Below are 17,218 nucleotides of genomic sequence, written 5' to 3' on the forward strand. Positions count from 1 at the left end.
CAGCTCATTAAAATATATGGTCAGGTTTCCCAGGAAATGTCTCCACAGCTAATCTTATATAAGCACACTGAATGGAGGAAAATGCTGTCAAGAGATATCACCGTATATATTTCAAACAGCCACTATAACATTATTTATATCGTCTCTCTTTCTTACAGTGAACTTGGTGACAATTATGATTCTCTCCCGAAGAAATTGCGGCCTTTCCAAATGTATTTCTGTTTATATGGTGGCCATGGCAACAGCAGACCTCCTGGTTCTGATCATCAATGGAACAGTGTATCGTATTTTCAGTTATCACTTTCCACTTTCATTCCTGTCTTACACCTTGGTGTGCAGGGTTATTCTCTACATGACAACTTTAACCTTTGATTTGTCTGTTTGGTTCACAGTCTCCTTCACATTTGACCGTTTTGTCGCTGTCTGTTTCGATAAGTTTAAAACAAGATATTGCACAGCAAGAAGTGCAGGTGTGGTTATAACAGTGTTCTGTTTCTTGTGTTTTTTGAAGAATATTAGCATTTTATTTGCATACGAACCTCAGAAAATAATTAACAAGGTGCAGTTGGGCTGTCGGGCGAGAGTGGATTTTTTTTTCTCACCACTCGGTACAGCATTGGTCTGGTTTCACAGCGCCTGGCTCGTTTGGCTTCCTTTTACTTTAATTATCTCATTTAATTGTTTAACCATCGGACGTATTTTAGTGGCCAACAGAACCCACAGGAAACTCCGGGGTAACAGGAGTGAGAATCGCCATGATTCAGAAATGGAGAACCGAAGGAAATCCATTATTTTATTGTTCACTGTATCGGGCAGTTTTATACTATTCTGGTTGACAACTACCATAACTTTAGTGGCGACCAGACTGACAAACACCAATTATTACCGAGGTGACCTCACAGCCCCTGGATATATCGCCTATGAAACCGGAGCTTTCCTTAAATTTTTGAGCTGTATTCAAAACCCATGTATTTATGTAGCGACCCAGAGGAAATTCAGAGAAGAGCTGAAGAATGTGTTGAAATCTCTGTGGACACTAATTTTGAGATTAGTTGGAAAATGCGCATAAAATTAAAGACAGCTTGTTCACATCTGCAGCTCAATGTCAACTCATTCCTATCGTACAAGGTCCTTCTGTTCGGAGATGTGGAAAATACAGTGCGGCACAGTGGAGCAGTGGTTTGCACTGCAGCCTCACGGAGTTTGCAAGTTCTCCATGTGAGTGCTCCGGTTTCCTCCCACAGCCAAAGACTTACAGGTTGATAGGTAAATCGGCCATTATAAATTGCCCATAGTATAGGTAGATGGTAGGGGAATTGTGGGGATGTGGTAGGAATATGGGATTAATGTAGGATTAGTATAAATGGGTGGTTGATGGTCGGCACAGACTCAGTGGGCCGCAGGGCCTATTTCAGTGCTGTATCAATAAATAAATAAGCTCTTCAATTTTGTAGCACATTTGGTGGCTGCACTACATTCGTTCTTCACCCTTCATTCATTGAGTAAACATAATTTATTCTTGTAAATTCAACACATTTCAAATTAACGTTTCAAAGATGGTAATGATGTGTTTCAGTAGTGGCGTCATGCATGTGGGTAAGAGAGGGAACCGCCTTATTGTCGAGATACTGGGATCGGGCGTGCAAGATAAATTCATCAGTAAGGCTTCACTTGGTGTGGAAAAAAGGTTCTGCGATCATCAATAGTGGTAACATTCTGGAAAGATTGATGTGAATATTGCAAGTGTGGGTCTCACGATCAGACGTCATTCGTCATTGACAAATGGAACCAGGATCTTGTCACATGATAGGTTTTTGAATGGAGGAAACTGTCAGAACTGGACACTGATCAATATGACTTTTCACCTCTTTTTCCCCAGATACTGAATTGAAATGTCAATTGTACACTGACTGGTGTCTCTCACTCATCATAGATAGAGCTTGCTGTTTTTATTTTGTACAGTTGATCAGTTTATAACAGTATCATGAGAAATAGTGTCCCAGTGCGTGAAACTGAATGTTAAAGGAATGTAGTATTAAATAGTCTGCCAAATGATTATTAACTATTATATTCGAATAAAGTTACCTGCATAAAACTGTCAGAAATTCAAAAAATGTCAAACTGGTATTGAGCATTGAACACATTCAGAAAGAATCTTTGGTAACTATCAGCTATATTATTCCACATAATAATTGAATAAATACCAGGAAGTTTGGATCAGTTACAAATCGTTCATGTGCCATCTCTTTTCAGTTTGCAGGAACGCCAAAGGATAGGAGCAGGTTCTCAATGAAAACGAGCTGCAGGGGTTGCATGAACAACAAGCTGTCGAGGCATAAGTGCTCATTTCTGAGAAAATGGCTTTCCTGGTGCAAAGTCCACAAAAAAAGAAAAAAACAACAAAAATTTTGGAAACACCACAAGAGTATACAAGTGGTGATAACTCTTTGTAAAAGCTGCTAAGGCCGCCGTTAGACTACCAGATAAATCTTCTGTCTCCTCATATTTCGAGCAGAGAGCAGATAGTGTAGACACACCAGTATGGTGTCAGGGATCATAACCGTACTGATGATGAAAAACAGGACATTGCATCCATTTGCAGTGGAGAAGAGAAAACTAAGAGAACATTGAACACAGGGTTTAAATATTATGAACAACTTTCATGAAATGAAGAGAGGGAGATTATTCTGTCCAGTTGGTTAGTCAGTGGTAAAGGTGATCAACTTAACATGGTCACAAAAGGAATGCGCAGAGAGATTAGCTGAAACTTCTTTATGCAAAAGTTCTTGGGGCATGGAATGTTTTGCTTCAGAGAAAAGGTCAAGGGGGAAACTGGCGTGTCTTAGACGAAGATAAATTAAGTGTTTGTGTAAACAGGAAGACAGTACTGTAATCCAAGAACACAGGACAGTTCGATTGCTTCAAATAGCCGAATCCCACCCAGAATACATCAATGCTTTCATAGTGTTATCAATGTGGCATGATTTTAATTTTATTCTAAGATACCCTGATCCCCGTTGAGATTCTATTAAACAAAACGTATGTAATAATCTGTTAACAAGATGCCAGATCTTCAATAGCCATCCTTGCCTCACAGGTTGCCATTTGCCCGTAGCCTGTTTTCAATATGTAATTACCTCTCTGTGCAGTGCCAAACTTCCCACTCCATCATTTGCAGAGATTCCAGGACTTCAAAATTCCAGTTTTGAATAAATTATACAACATTACGTTTGATATCTTTAGAACATAGGATTCCTTCGGATAAATGTCGGTTTTAAGATAATGAGGAGATGGCCAAAGTTTTTTTTTCAAATTCATCACAGCGACACGGAGTTCAATCACCACGATCGACAAAATGTGAAATTAGAAATAGAATAATCCTGTTACGACACATACTTTAGAGGAAGAGAATGAAAATTCTAATACTTAACGGTATTACAGAAATTCGAAAATGTATCCTGACAGTTTAAAATGGGATAGTCTGTGGCACCTGTCCCTATTTTAATAAATCAAAAATGAAAACCCTGACAACTCAGTTAGCTGCACTTTAATGAAGTTCAGTTTTTTTTGCCGAGCCCGTACAATGCAACAGGTGTATGGAATATCCTGTACTGTGAGTTCAAGTATTCGCCTAAGTTGTGGAGATCCTGTTGTAGGAAAGCTGAGTTTTGGTATCCTGAAAGATAACAGCTGAAATATCAGACACATCCTACATTCCCTCCTTTAACTCCTGAGTAAGGAATTGTCTGGGATGGGTGAGAGGCGGTTGGGTTCAGTGGTTACCTCCCAGTGCAGGTGGATGGATAAATGATGTCTGACGAGGTCCATGTTCTCCGTTGCATTTAATCCAATTCGGATCAAAAAGAATGCAATTTATTAACCATCGATTAAGTTATCCCCGAGTTTCTGAGTGAGAGAATGTCTCCCAAATGAGAAGGAAGAATCCAAACCCTACGTCATGCACTAAACAAATCAGAGCTGAAAGTTAAAGCTTGGCACACAGGAGTTTAATACACATTAACACATAGAAAAAGATTTTTCTAACAATTGAGTACCAGAACACGAATGGGTGGAATTGCTTCACAAAATTCAGTAGCGAAGGTTGTCCAGGCAATTCTAGATTTAGTCTTCGGTAATGGAACTTGACAAGTGGATGAAATAGCAATGGGTGACCATTTTGGAGATATGACCATCATACAATTAATTTCAGCATAATCATGGCAAAGGACAAAGATAAAACAGGAATCCATGTTCTAAATTGGGGGAAAGCAAATTTTACGAAGCTAAGAGGTGATCTGGTGAAAGTGGACTGGATACAGCTACTTGAAGGAAAATCAGAGGCAAATCAGTGGGAGGCATTCAAAAGTGAGATTCCACAAGCGCAGTGTAGGCATGTCCACACAAAGATAAAGGTTGGTACGGCCAAATCTAGAGCTCTTTGGGTATCTCGAAGCATATAGGCAAGATTAAGCAGAAAAAGAAAGCTTATGGAGGTCACTACTAAACTTAATAATGTAGAAAGGCTACAGGAGGATAGAAAGTGCAGGGTGAAGCAAAAGAAGAAATTATGAAAACAAAGGAAGGACATTAAATATTATTGGCAGGTAAAATCAAGGAAAACTTAAAGATGTTTTATCAGTGCATTAAGTACAAGAGTATATCTCAGGAAAGGATAGGGCCTATCAGAGATGTACAAGGGAACTTATGCGTGAATGCAGATGATGTAGGCAGGATTCTTAATGAGTTTTTTTGACGTCTTCACAAAGGAGAGGGATGCTGCAGACATTGTAGTAAAAGAGGAGGAGAGTGAAACATTAGATACAATACGCTTAAAGAAGGAGGAAGTAGTAGAGGGTCTAACATCCTTGAAGGTGGATAGGGCACCAGGGCCAAATGGATTGTATCCGAGGGTGTCAACGAAAGCTAGGGAGGAAATAACAGATGCTCCGAGGATCATCTTCAAATCCTTACTGGATACAGGTGAGGTTCTAGAGGATTGTAGGTCTGCCTGCGTTGTACCATTGGTTAAAAAGGGTGTGAGCGATAGGCCAAATAATATTAAGCTCATCATTCTGACCTCAGTGGTGGGTAAATTATTAGAATCAATTCTGAAACACAGGATAAACTGTCACTTAGAAAGGCACAGATTAATCAGGGATAGTCAGCATGGATTTGTTAAGGCAAGGTCATGTCTTACTAACTTGATTGAATTTTTTGACGAAGTAACAGGGAAGATTGATGAGGGTAGCGCAGTGGATGTGGTCTACATGGATTTTAGTGAGGTATTTCATAAAGTCCCACATGGCAGACTGGCCAGAAAAATGAAAACCCATGGGATGCAGCGGAATGTGGCAAGTTGGATCCAAAATTGCTTCAGTGACAGGAAACAAAGGGTAGGGATCGATGACATGTTTGCGAATGGAAAGCAGTTTCCAGTAGCGTTCCACAGGACTCAGTGTAGGGTCCCTTGCTGTTTGTGGCATATATTATTGATTTGGACTTAAATATGGGAGGCATAATTGGGAACTCTGCAGATGTGACAACATTTGCCGTGAAGTTGATAGCTGTAGACTCCAGAATGATATCAATGGTTTGGTTGCATTAGCAGAAAAGTGGAAAATGGAATTCAATCCAGAGAAATGTGGAGTAATGCATTTGTGGAGAGCAAACAAAGCAAGGGAATACACATAAACAGGAGGATATTCAGACGAGTAGAAGAAGTGATAGACCTTGGAGTGCATGTCCACAGGTCCCTGAACGTGGCAGGACATGTGGTTAGAGAGGTGAAGAAGACATATGGAATGCTTTCCTTTATTGGCAGAGATATAGAATACAAAAGCAGGGATGTAGTGCTGGAGATGCATAAATCTCTGGTTATGCCATAGCTTCAGTTTTGCACACAGTTCTGATCACCACATTACAGGAAGGACATAATGCCTTTGGAGACACTACACAGGAGATTTACAAGAATATTTCCAGGGCTTAAAATTTGCAGCTATGAGGAAAGTGCAGATCATCTAGGGTTGTTTTCTCAGAGGAAGCTGAGGAGTGACTTAATTGAGGAATACAAAATTATAAGGGGTCTAGATAGAGTAGGCAGGAAGGACCTGTTTCGCCTAGCATTGAGGTCAATTACCAGGGGGGCAGAGATTTAAGGTGATTGATCGAAGGATTAGAGGGAACATGAGGAAAAGCATTTTCACCCAGAGGACAGTGGTGTCTGGAGCTCACTGCCTGATCGGTGGTGCAATCAGAAACCTTCAACTAATTTAAAAGTTAGCTGGACATGGACCTGAAGTGCTGGAAGGTAGGATTAGATAGAGCGACTAGTTTCTTTTTCGCTTTTCAGCTGGAACAGGCACGATGGGCTGAATGGTCTCCTTCTGTGCTGTAACTTTTCTACGGTTGAACGGTTCTGCAGTAACCCTCGGAAGGAATGCTTAAAACAGCAAGAAACTATGTTTTAAAAATTAGAAGAAACTGATTTAGTGGCAAATCTGGCAACAAGCGAATTCGCAAAAGCAAGCTTGACCTACCTCGGTCATATAGTGGGGCAAGTGTTGCCATAAATGTCAAAAGCACAAGCCTTAGTGGAGGTTCCTATCCTTGAGACTAAGTGTGAAATCATGAGGTTTTTGGGTATGTGTGGTTTCTGCAGAAATTTTGCACCAAATTTAAGTGCTGTAGCCAATCCACTAACTGATTTGCTACAGAAAAAGAAAACCAAGATAGCGTGGTCAGGTGAATGCCAAGAATCTTTTGAAAAGCTAAAGGAAGTTTTGACTAGTGAACCAGTGTTGGCTGCTTCAAATTTTACAAAGCCCTTCAAGGTAGCGATTGATGCTCATGACCTGGGTGTCAGTGCAGTCCTATTACAAGATGACGAATCAGGCATAGAACAGCCAGCAGGGTAATTTTTCAAACGAATTGAAGCACCACCAATAAAGCAATTAACTTTGTTGAGATTAATGAGTAAGAATGATTCAACAAAAAATTGTGTTAACTACGAGTGGAGTGAATGAGGGGCATGAGTGCGAATTTTTTAAAAATGTTTTCAACTCCTATTTTTACATTGCAATGAAACACATTCAAGAATGGTGTTTTATTTCACCAAGGCCGGAGGTGTTACAAAAGGTTAATTTTGGTGCTAAAATCGCAGAATTCTGTGTGTTTTAAAAACTGAAGGAAAAAAGATTTTCAGTAGCCTTGGACATCGACAAATAGCTGGAATTTTTGGATGTTGACTTTGTATGCATGAACAGATGAAACATGCAGTTTAAAGGTAGCCAGCGAGGGGTTTGACCTTCTCAAAGGAACATTTTAAACGACATTGGAGACGCAAAGTCTGGTCACGTGACAGGCTCAGGAAAGCTTTTCTTTCACTTTGGATTTTTAAAAACCAGTAATTTCGACAAAGAGCATGCATTTTGAATCTCAGAGCTGACCTGCTTGGAGAACCAGACAAAGATCTCTCCCTGTAAAGGAAACCTGCATCTCTTGAAAATAAATGCTGCATTTGAAAGGTGGCAGGTTCCTCTTGCTTCCTGTCTCTGGAGAATTCCTGCATCCAATGAGATTCCTGTTGCCTACTGTGTTTTGGGAAGTCCGGGAACCTGAACAAAGCTTCTATTGCTGTGTTGTTGTTATGAGTCCTGAGCAGATCGGTTGCTGCACCCCTGTTGAAACACATGTATGCTGCCTGCTGTAGTTAAATTGCCTTGAAAACCTACCAATGAAAGACTTTTCATCAACTTGGTCTGGAGAGACTGCAAGTCACTATGTTTTTTTTTAATGTATGGGTGACTGCATGTCGGCATGAAATTAAGGAGATTTTCACATGTATAGATTTCTCGCATTACCAGTTAAGACTTGCTATTTCTTTTCTAATAAATAGTTAATGTTCTTTTTGTTGTAGAAAGAGACATCGTTTGGTGTAATTTATTCTGGAGGACAAATGGAGCGTCAAATGTGGCTATTCATCGGTAGTTGGTGCAATTCATTGATATACTGTGATCCAGGACTGAATTAACAGTGCATTTCTGCCACATTGGTCATAACATTCTATTCAAGAAAGGAGGGACACAGAAATGTGGAAACTACAGGCCATTTAGCTTGACATCTGTGGTCAGGGAAATGCTGGCATGTATTATTAAAGTGATCATAGTAGGGCACTTAGAAAATGTAATCAGGCAGAGTCAACATGGTTTTATGAAAGGGAATTCATTTTTGAATAATTTATTGGCGTTCTTTGACGAAGTAACAAACAAAGTGGATAAAGGGGAACCTGTGGATGAGGTGTGCTTTGATTTCCAGAAGGCATTTGACAATATGCCGCATGAAAGGTTACGAAGCAAACTAAGCGCCCATGGTATAGCAAGTGACATATTGGCATGGGTAAAGGGTGCTTGGCTGACAGGAAGCAGAGAGTAGGAATAAATGAATCTTTTTTGGGGGTTGACAAGCTGCAACTAGCGGAGTGTCACACGGATCATTGCTGGGGCCTCAGTTATAGATAATTTATATGAATGACTTGGATGAAGGGGCCGAATGTATGGTTGCTAAATATGCTGATGACACAACGATAGGTAGGAAAGCAAGTTGTGAAGAGGACATACAGAATTTGAGCCATAACCCTTCGATGGACAGGTTAAGTGAGTGGGCAAAAATTTGGCAAATGGAATATAATGTCGGAAAATGTAATGTTATCCACTTTGGCCAGAAGAATAGTGAAGCAGCATATTATTTGAATGGAGAGAGATTGCAGATCTCTAAGGTATCGAGCAATTTGGGTGTCCTGGTACAGAAATCACAAAAGGTTGGTATGTAGATTAGTACGGTAAACGGAATATTGACGTTTATTGCAAGGGGAATGGAATATAAAAGTAGGGATGTTTTGTTACAATTGTATTAGGTATTGGTTGTGAGAAACGTAGCCCACTTGATAATTTACACCAAGTCAAACTCTGAAGAAGTAAGTTTATTTAACGTTCTTGCAAGATCGGGTGTCCTACAAGCAGGCACACCAATCAACATATTCAGTTCATGTTTATACAATACAAATCCATTTGTCCACGCCTTTATTTTACATTATTGGTTATAACGTATTATGACACTAACCTATCCTATGGTTGCTACAGTCTCCTCCTCTGTTTACTTCTCCCCCTACTCTAACTTTCTAGCCCCTAACTCTTGTTTTTGTTTTACCTTATTTGGCTCTCCATTATGTGTTTTAACTTGCAGCTGTCAGCCTTTATCTTAGTGGGGCAGTTTCTTATTCACTACATCCGTTGTTCTAACTCTTGCTGTTTCTCTGTTATCTGCCTAAGCACAATTTTTAAGTGATGTACTGTCCCAAGGTCTCCACTTACATACCCTTATCAATTCTTTGTCAGTGATGTACTGTCTTAAGGTCTCCACATACCCTTATCAGTTCTCTTTGTCAGTGATGTACTGTCTTAAGGTCTCCACTGACATATCCTTATCAGTTCTCTTTTTCAGTGATTTCATTATGTTGTGCACAAATGACTTCTTGGTAACTTTCCACAAGCTGTAGAAACAACATTTCAGTATTTCTTATTCTCACAATTCCCCCTTTTCTTTTACTTAATCCTTGTTGTTTTCTACATACTGCGGAGGGTTCTCATATGTCCTCTCAAATCCTCTGAGCATTATTTCAGCCGCCTTTTCAATGTCTGTATCTCCGTTGATACTATCCACTTTGTCATTACCTAACAGGTATATACTTTCTTCCTGGCCTCTTTGTATTGACATCTGCTTCGTCAAAGCTGTCTCAATCAATCGCTGTGTCAGCCCTCTTACACAAGGAATAATACAACACCCGATGGCTATTAGTATTCCGACAACCATGATCAGGGAGGTAAAAACCGAGATTATCATGCCTTTCCATTTTCCAAACCAGGATTCAAGCCACCCCGTCAGGGAAGTGTCTGCTCCTGAATTTTCGACCATCTCCTCTGCTAAAGTTGTTAACCCTTGCAGTGCTCGGGTGATTGAACCATCGGGTGCTGTGTTATTTGGGATAAATGTGCAACATTTCCCTCCTAACATTATACACACACCTCCTTTTTCTGCTAAGATCATATCTAGAGCCAGTCGATTTTCCCAAGCCATTCTACTAGTGGCATCTAATTGTTCAGCTATACCTTTTACCGCATCTCTAGTATAATTTATAAATCTTTGTTGGTTGTAATAAATATAATTTATCCAATCTACATTTTTGTTAATAGTGACCCACCAAAACAAAGACTCGAAACCGGCGGTTATTTGGTTTCGGGCCTTGAATTCATCAGGTACCCCTCTTGGGACCCCTATGAAATCCATGTATACCTGGTCGTCAAAAGAGTTCGCTATCGCTTCCCTTTTACCCCTTTCCCTCGTTATTATCTTTTGTTTCTCAAATGCCAAGGTGAATGGTATTGCCAATTGAACAATTGCGCACGTCCCCTTCCACTGGGAGGGTAGGGTCTGTCTCAGGATTTTTCCTCCGCAATACCACCATAAATCCGCTCTGGGGACATTCAATGATGATTAGTTCCCTCCCCTGACTCTTCCAGTTACGTCCTCAGTCTCTATGCATGACTTCAACTCTCCCATATTTCTGGTTAGCTCCGCACCGTGTCGACGTACGCATGATGTGTGATTCACACCGGTGGCTAAAAATGAAGGGGGAGTCCTTGAATCTTCTTTCTCTAGGGGAGGGAACATTATTGACAAGGATATGCAAGTTTGAATACCCCAAGCCGTCTTATCCTGATATAGGGCTAACATGCCTTCCATGCCCTTTCGGTCACGCTCCCACCCCAGCGGGAAAGGTACTACTTGAGCTATCGGTCTACCAGATGCACAAGCATAGCAATTGTTTTTGTTCAAACTTTTTACAGGTAATTTTATCCATTCTACCCAGACATTTGTGTCCCCGTAACCGGTTTCTATCTCAATTGTCTTTCTCAAGTCTTTTACCTCTATTATTTTTACTATGTTAGGATCGTTATGAGAGGTCCCTTTTAGTTTGTTAGATGGTTTACCAATCTTATCTATTGTTACCTGAAAACAACATTTTAATTCACCTTTCTTTTTCCCTTCTCTAACTGTTACTCCAAACACCTTGTTGTCTAATTGGAAGTGGGTAATACAAAAACATCCAACCCATTTTATTTCCTGGCTACTTTTGAAAAGAAAGAGAGAAGGCACACAATATTACAGACAGTATTTCCGCGCTCGCGCCGTTATATTAAAACAAAAGTTCGTTACTCATAGTCTTTTTAGCTTTATTTTCAATGGTTCTTCTGTTAATTCGGTTGTCCAAGTTCCTTCCTCGGCCGGGGTTTGTACCGGCCCCTTGATTCTTGTGTAGTGGGTCCAACCTCTTTCTGCCGTTCTTATGGCTGTTTCAGTGGTTAGGAGAGTCTGGTATGGTCTTTCCCAGTTCAGTTGTAGTTTAGTCTCTTTCCACGATTTCACCAGAACCCAATCTCCTGGTTGGATCTTGTGTACTGCAAATTCGAGAGGTGAGGTCTGTGCTAACAGGCCTTGCTTCCTGAGGAATGACAATGAGGAAGACAACGCCAGTATATAGTTCTTTCGAAAAGAATCTTTAGTTTCTAAGGTTGGCATCTTGCCCCTGGTTCCCATATCGGGTAATCCGAATAGCATTTCATAGGGGGACAGTCCCACATCTTTTCTAGGGGCTGTCCGAATTCTGAGTATCGCTATAGGTAAACATTTTGTCCAGGGTAACCTTGTTTCAAGTATCAGTTTGGACAGGTGTTTCTTTAAGGTCTGATTCATTCTTTCCACCCGCCCTGAAGAGGGAGGGTGCCAAGGGGTATGGAAGTCCCATTGGATTCCCAATCCCCTAACTATTTCTTGTAATAGCTTTGAGGTAAAATGACTTCCTTGGTCTGAAGTGCTGTGGCAGCCACAGCTTGCACACACTCTGGCCATCCCTTTTAGCTATTTCATTGTGGTTTCTGCCACTTAAAATCAAAGCTCAGCAAAGCTACTATTCTTAACTTGGCTATATTTCCCATTAAGCACAGTGCCATGCCTTTCTGCTCACTTCCACATTCCCCCCTTTTATCATTCTATGATAACCTTCTCTCTACTGATCAACTTATATATGATTATATATATATTCACTAGGATTATGTGGATCCATTTACTCAAATAACATTTAAACAGTATAATATAAAAGCAAATATAAAAGCAAATATAAAAAACTCAGCAACTGCTGAATCAGAAGGGTAGGCTGAGCCACCCTCTAACAAGGGGGTGTGTATTAGCCTGGTCGGTATGTTTTTCATTCTAACTTTGTCATGTCTGGGTGATAAGAAGAGTGCTGTTGAAGTATAATGTCTCTCTCTCTCTCTCTCGCTGTACCAGCTGCAAGGCCAAGTTGCCTCAGCAGCCCTGAAGTTATGAAGTCATTTCTGATAAGCTGTCCCTCCCTACAGCACTGAAGCTAGCTTGTTAGCAGTACATGACTGATTAATTGTTTTAGGGTAGGCTGAGCCACCCTCTAACAAGGGGCGTGTTTTAGCCTGGTCGGTATGTTTTTCATTCTAACTTTCCCCTAGGATTGTCATGTCTGGGTGATAAGAAGAGTGCTGTTGAAGTACAATGTCTCTCTCTCTCTCTCTCTCTCTCGCTGTACCAGCTGCAAGGCCAAGTTGCCTCTGCAGCCCTGAAGTTATGAAGTCAGCTAGCTTGTTAGCAATACATGACTGATTAATTTTTTCATCTTAAATGTTCCCATGTAATTCTGTTCTTAAAAATTCTAAAATCTAAATTCTGTTCTCACAGTCCCCCTTTTGATTCTTCAAAACCTGTGTAAAAATCATTCTCTTGATCCCACCTAGGTGCCTTTAATGGTCTCTATTTGTCTGGAAACAGCCTTCAACACCCAGAGGGGTCACCCTCAATACGTCGCCTGCTTGTGCCATAAGAGGGGCCTGCGGTAACTCTGTAAAGGCATAAGTTTTGCAGGGGCTTCAACTACTTGTTTACAACAATGCCTTTTACTATCAGATTTCTAAGGTCTTTCATCTGGCCCCTATGGCCGATATTATTGTTCTGCCACTGCGGGTCTTGATTAGGGTATTTTTGTTTGGCTGATTCGTTTCCCCCTACCCTGGGAGGGTTTTCTCTTTCCCAAATTTTCAGGGGTCTTCTACGAGGACTTTCATTTCCTTTTTAAACACTCTTACCTCTCCTGACGTTAATGGTGCACTAACAAATCCAATTTCATTATTTCCTATTGGTACCTTTCTCAAGGGCATCATTGTCTTAGGAGACTCTCTGTCTCTATCGTCGTCGTTATCGTCGGGTTTAGGGGTGGTCCTTCTTGCTGTCCTTAGATCATATTTGGGTCTTTTTCTCCTTGGTTTTTGACTCTAAATCCCAATACTCCAACATCCGTCCCAATGGACTTTCTGGAGGGATGTTGCCGGCAGACTTTCCTTGTCTCCCATCGTCTTCCTTTTTAGACGATTTATTTCCCATGGTTAACTGAAGGGTCTTGTACCCTACGGTATTCACCTCCTAGCTGAAGGGTCTTATACCTTACGGTATTCACCTCCTAATTGAAGGGTCTTATACCCGACAGTATTCACCTCCTAACTGAAGGGTCTTGTACAGTACGGTATTCACCTCCTAGCTGAAGGGTCTTGTACCCTACGGTATTCACCTCCTAGCTGAAGGGTCTTATACCTTACGGTATTCACCTCCTAACTGAAGGGTCTTATACCATACAGTACTCACCTCCCAGCTGAAGGGTCTTATACTGCCCCACAGTATTCACCTCCTAACTGAAGGGTCTTGTACCCTACGGTATTCACCTCCTAGCTGAAGGGTCTTATACCTTACGGTATTCACCTCCTAACTGAAGGGTCTTATACCCTACGGTACTCACCTCCTAGCTGAAGGGTCTTATACTGCCCCACAGTATTCACCTCCTAACTGAAGGGTCTTGTACCCTGCGGTACTCACCTCCTAGCTGAAGGGTCTTATACTGCAGTACTTAGAAGGTCTTATCCCACAGTTAACCAGTATTCACCTCCTAACTGAAGGGTCTTATACCTTACGGTATTCACCTCCTAGCTGAAGGGTCTTATACTGCCCCACAGTATTCACCTCCTAACTGAAGGGTCTTGTACCCTACGGTATTCACCTCCTAGCTGAAGGGTCTTATACCTTACGGTATTCACCTCCTAACTGAAGGGTCTTATACCATACAGTACTCACCTCCGAGCTGAAGGGTCTTATACTGTCCCACAGTATTCACCTCCGAACTGAAGGGTCTTGTTCCCTACAGTATTCACCTCCTAGCTGAAGGGTCTTATACTGCAGGACTGTAAAATTCACTCCTCAAGGACTTTTGGTACTCAGAAGGTCTTATCCTACAGTTAACCATAAGTCACCAAGATAATACTTAAAAGTCGTTTTTCTTACCTTGGTCCGTGCACGGAGTTGCCTGACTTCACATGTGTACCTGCCGCACTAAATACTCGTTCAGAGTGACTTCCCTAGGATCGTTTTCAGTCAATTACTCGGGTCCGCTACCAACGAGAGAAACGAGACCGTTTTTAAATTAACGGGATGCGTCTTCTCGTCTGTCGTCGGCCGCGGTCCCGGCAATGATGAATAGATCCCGGACGAGCCCCCAATTGTGAGAAACGTAGCCCACTTAATAATAATTTACACCAAGTCAAACTCTGAAGAAGTAAGCTTATTTAACGTTCTTGCAAGATCGGGTGTCCAACAAGCAGGCACACCGATCAACATATTCAGTTCATGTTTATACAATACAAATCCATTTGTCCACGCCTTTATTTTACATTATTGGTTATAACGTATTATGACGCTAACCTATCCTATGGTTGCTGCAGTCTCCTCCTCTGTTTACTTCTCCCCCTACTCTAACTTTCTAGCCCCTAACTCTTGTTTTTGTTTTACCTTATTTGGCTCTCTATTATGTGTTTTAACTTGCAGCTGTCAGCCTTTATCTTAGTGGGGCAGTTTCTTATTCACTACATCCTTTGTTCTAACTCTTGCTGTTTCTCTGTTATCTGCCTAAGCACAATTTTTAAGTGATGTACTGTCCCAAGGTCTGTACTTACATACCCTTATCAGTTCTCTTTGTCAGTGATGTACTGTCCCAAGGTCTGTACTTACATACCCTTATCAGTTCTCTTTGTCAGTGATGTACTGTCCCAAGGTCTGTACTTACATACCCTTATCAGTTCTCTTTGTCAGTGATGTACTGTCCCAAGGTTTTTACTTACATACCCTTATCAATTCTCTTTGTCAGTGATGTACTGTCCCAAGGTCTGTACTTACATACCCTTATCAGTTCTCTTTGTCAGTGATGTACTGTCTTAAGGTCTCCACTGACATATCCTTATCTGTTCTCTTTTTCAGTGATTTCATTATGTTGTGCACAAATGACTTCTTGGTAACTTTCCACAAGCTGTAGAAACAACATTTCAGTATTTCTTATTCTCACAATGGGTTTTGACAACAATTGATGATAGTTTCATGGAGTCATCACTGAAACGAATGATGTATTGCCGTGGTGGGATTTAACCCTGTGTCCACAGGACACATATTTATAAATGTCCTGACCTTTTCACCACGTCACCATCTCCCCGCCCCCATCCTGAACCGTCAACTCTGTTTCTCCAGACACTGTCACATGATCCAGCACAATCCGCTCCGATTTCTGAATACATTAACATTTCCCACAGCGTTCGCTTCTCCTACTGGCTGAGACGAGCAGATTGACAGCTCCCTCCACCATTGTTGTCAAAAGTCACGCCCACTCCGCCCTCCGGCGAACGTCACGTGGATAATCTCAACCCTGCCGACTGCGCATGTCCACAATCCGGTTTTTGGGAAGGACGGAGGGAAGAGAGAGGAACCGGGATCAATGTGTGAGTGACGGTGAGGAACAGGAATAGCATCTGGCATCGTACAGTATCAATACAGAATGTTACAGCATGAAAACATGCTGTCAGTACAGGGCCGGAACCCGATCAGTTAATCTCTTGTTCTGAGAGAAAATGGCGAATAACCCGGGGAGGATGGACCCAGTGAGATCAGACAGTGTGTAACCCGGGGAGGATGGACCCAGTGTGATCAGACAGTGAATAACCCGGGGAGGATGGACCCAGTGTGATCAGACAGTGAATAACCCGGGGAGGATGGACCCAGTCTGATCAGACAGTGAATAACCCGGGGAGGATGGACCCAGTGTGATCAGACAGTGAATAACCCGGGGAGGATGGACCCAGTCTGATCAGACAGTGAATAACCCGGGGAGGATGGACCCAGTGTGATCAGACAGTGAATAACCCGGGGAGGATGGACCCAGTGTGATCAGACAGTGAATAACCCGGGGAGGATGGACCCAGTGTGATCAGACAGTGAATAACCCGGGAAGGATGGACCCAGTGTGATCAGACAGTGAATAACCCGGGGAGGATGGACCCAGTGTGATCAGACAGTGAATAACCCGGGGAGGATGGACCCAGTGAGATCAGACAGTGAATAACCCGGGGAGGATGGACCCAGTGTGATCAGACAGTGAATAACCCGGGGAGGATGGACCCAGTGTGATCAGACAGTGAATAACCCGGGGAGGATGGACCCAGTGAGATCAGACAGTGAATAACCCGGGGAGGATGGACCCAGTGAGATCAGACAGTGAAGAACCCGGGGAGGATGGACCCAGTGTGATCAGACAGTGAATAACCCGGGGAGGATGGACCCAGTGTGATCAGACAGTGAATAACCCGGGGAGGATGGACCCAGTGTGATCAGACAGTGAATAACCCGGGGAGGATGGACCCAGTCTGATCAGACAGTGAATAACCCGGGGAGGATGGACCCAGTCTGATCAGACAGTGAATAACCCGGGGAGGATGGACCCAGTGTGATCAGACAGTGAATAACCCGGGGAGGATGGACCCAGTGTGATCAGACAGTGAATAACCCGGGGAGGATGGACCCAGTGAGATCAGACAGTGAATAACCCGGGGAGGATGGACCCAGTGTGATCAGACAGTGAATAACCCGGGGAGGATGGACCCAGTGTGATCAGACAGTAAATAACCCGGGGAGGATGGACCCAGTGAGATCAGACAGTGAATAACCCGGGGAGGATGGACCCAGTGAGATCAGACAGTGAATAAACCGGGGA

At 42.2% G+C, this 17,218-nt stretch overlaps 1 protein-coding gene and 1 pseudogene across 2 annotated transcripts in view; one reads left to right on the forward strand and one right to left on the reverse strand.

Moving 5' to 3' along the window:
* Nucleotides 1-8,962: 8,962 nt before the first annotated feature.
* The window catches only part of LOC137345172 (uncharacterized), an 86,219-nt pseudogene continuing 77,963 nt past the window's right edge, over nt 8,963-17,218 (reverse strand).
* LOC137385162 (NACHT, LRR and PYD domains-containing protein 3-like) overlaps nt 15,869-17,218 on the forward strand; it is a 133,308-nt gene continuing 131,958 nt past the window's right edge. The window contains exon 1 of one of the 2 annotated variants that reach the window (XM_068060129.1): nt 15,869-15,950. The gene's annotated coding sequence lies outside the window, so the exon portion shown is untranslated. Of the gene's footprint in view, nt 15,961-17,218 lie in introns of both variants that reach the window. The other variant, XM_068060127.1, reaches the window with a different exon arrangement.

Source organism: Heterodontus francisci, chromosome 28, assembly GCF_036365525.1.
Source record: "Heterodontus francisci isolate sHetFra1 chromosome 28, sHetFra1.hap1, whole genome shotgun sequence".
NCBI classification, from domain to species: Eukaryota; Metazoa; Chordata; class Chondrichthyes; order Heterodontiformes; family Heterodontidae; genus Heterodontus; species Heterodontus francisci.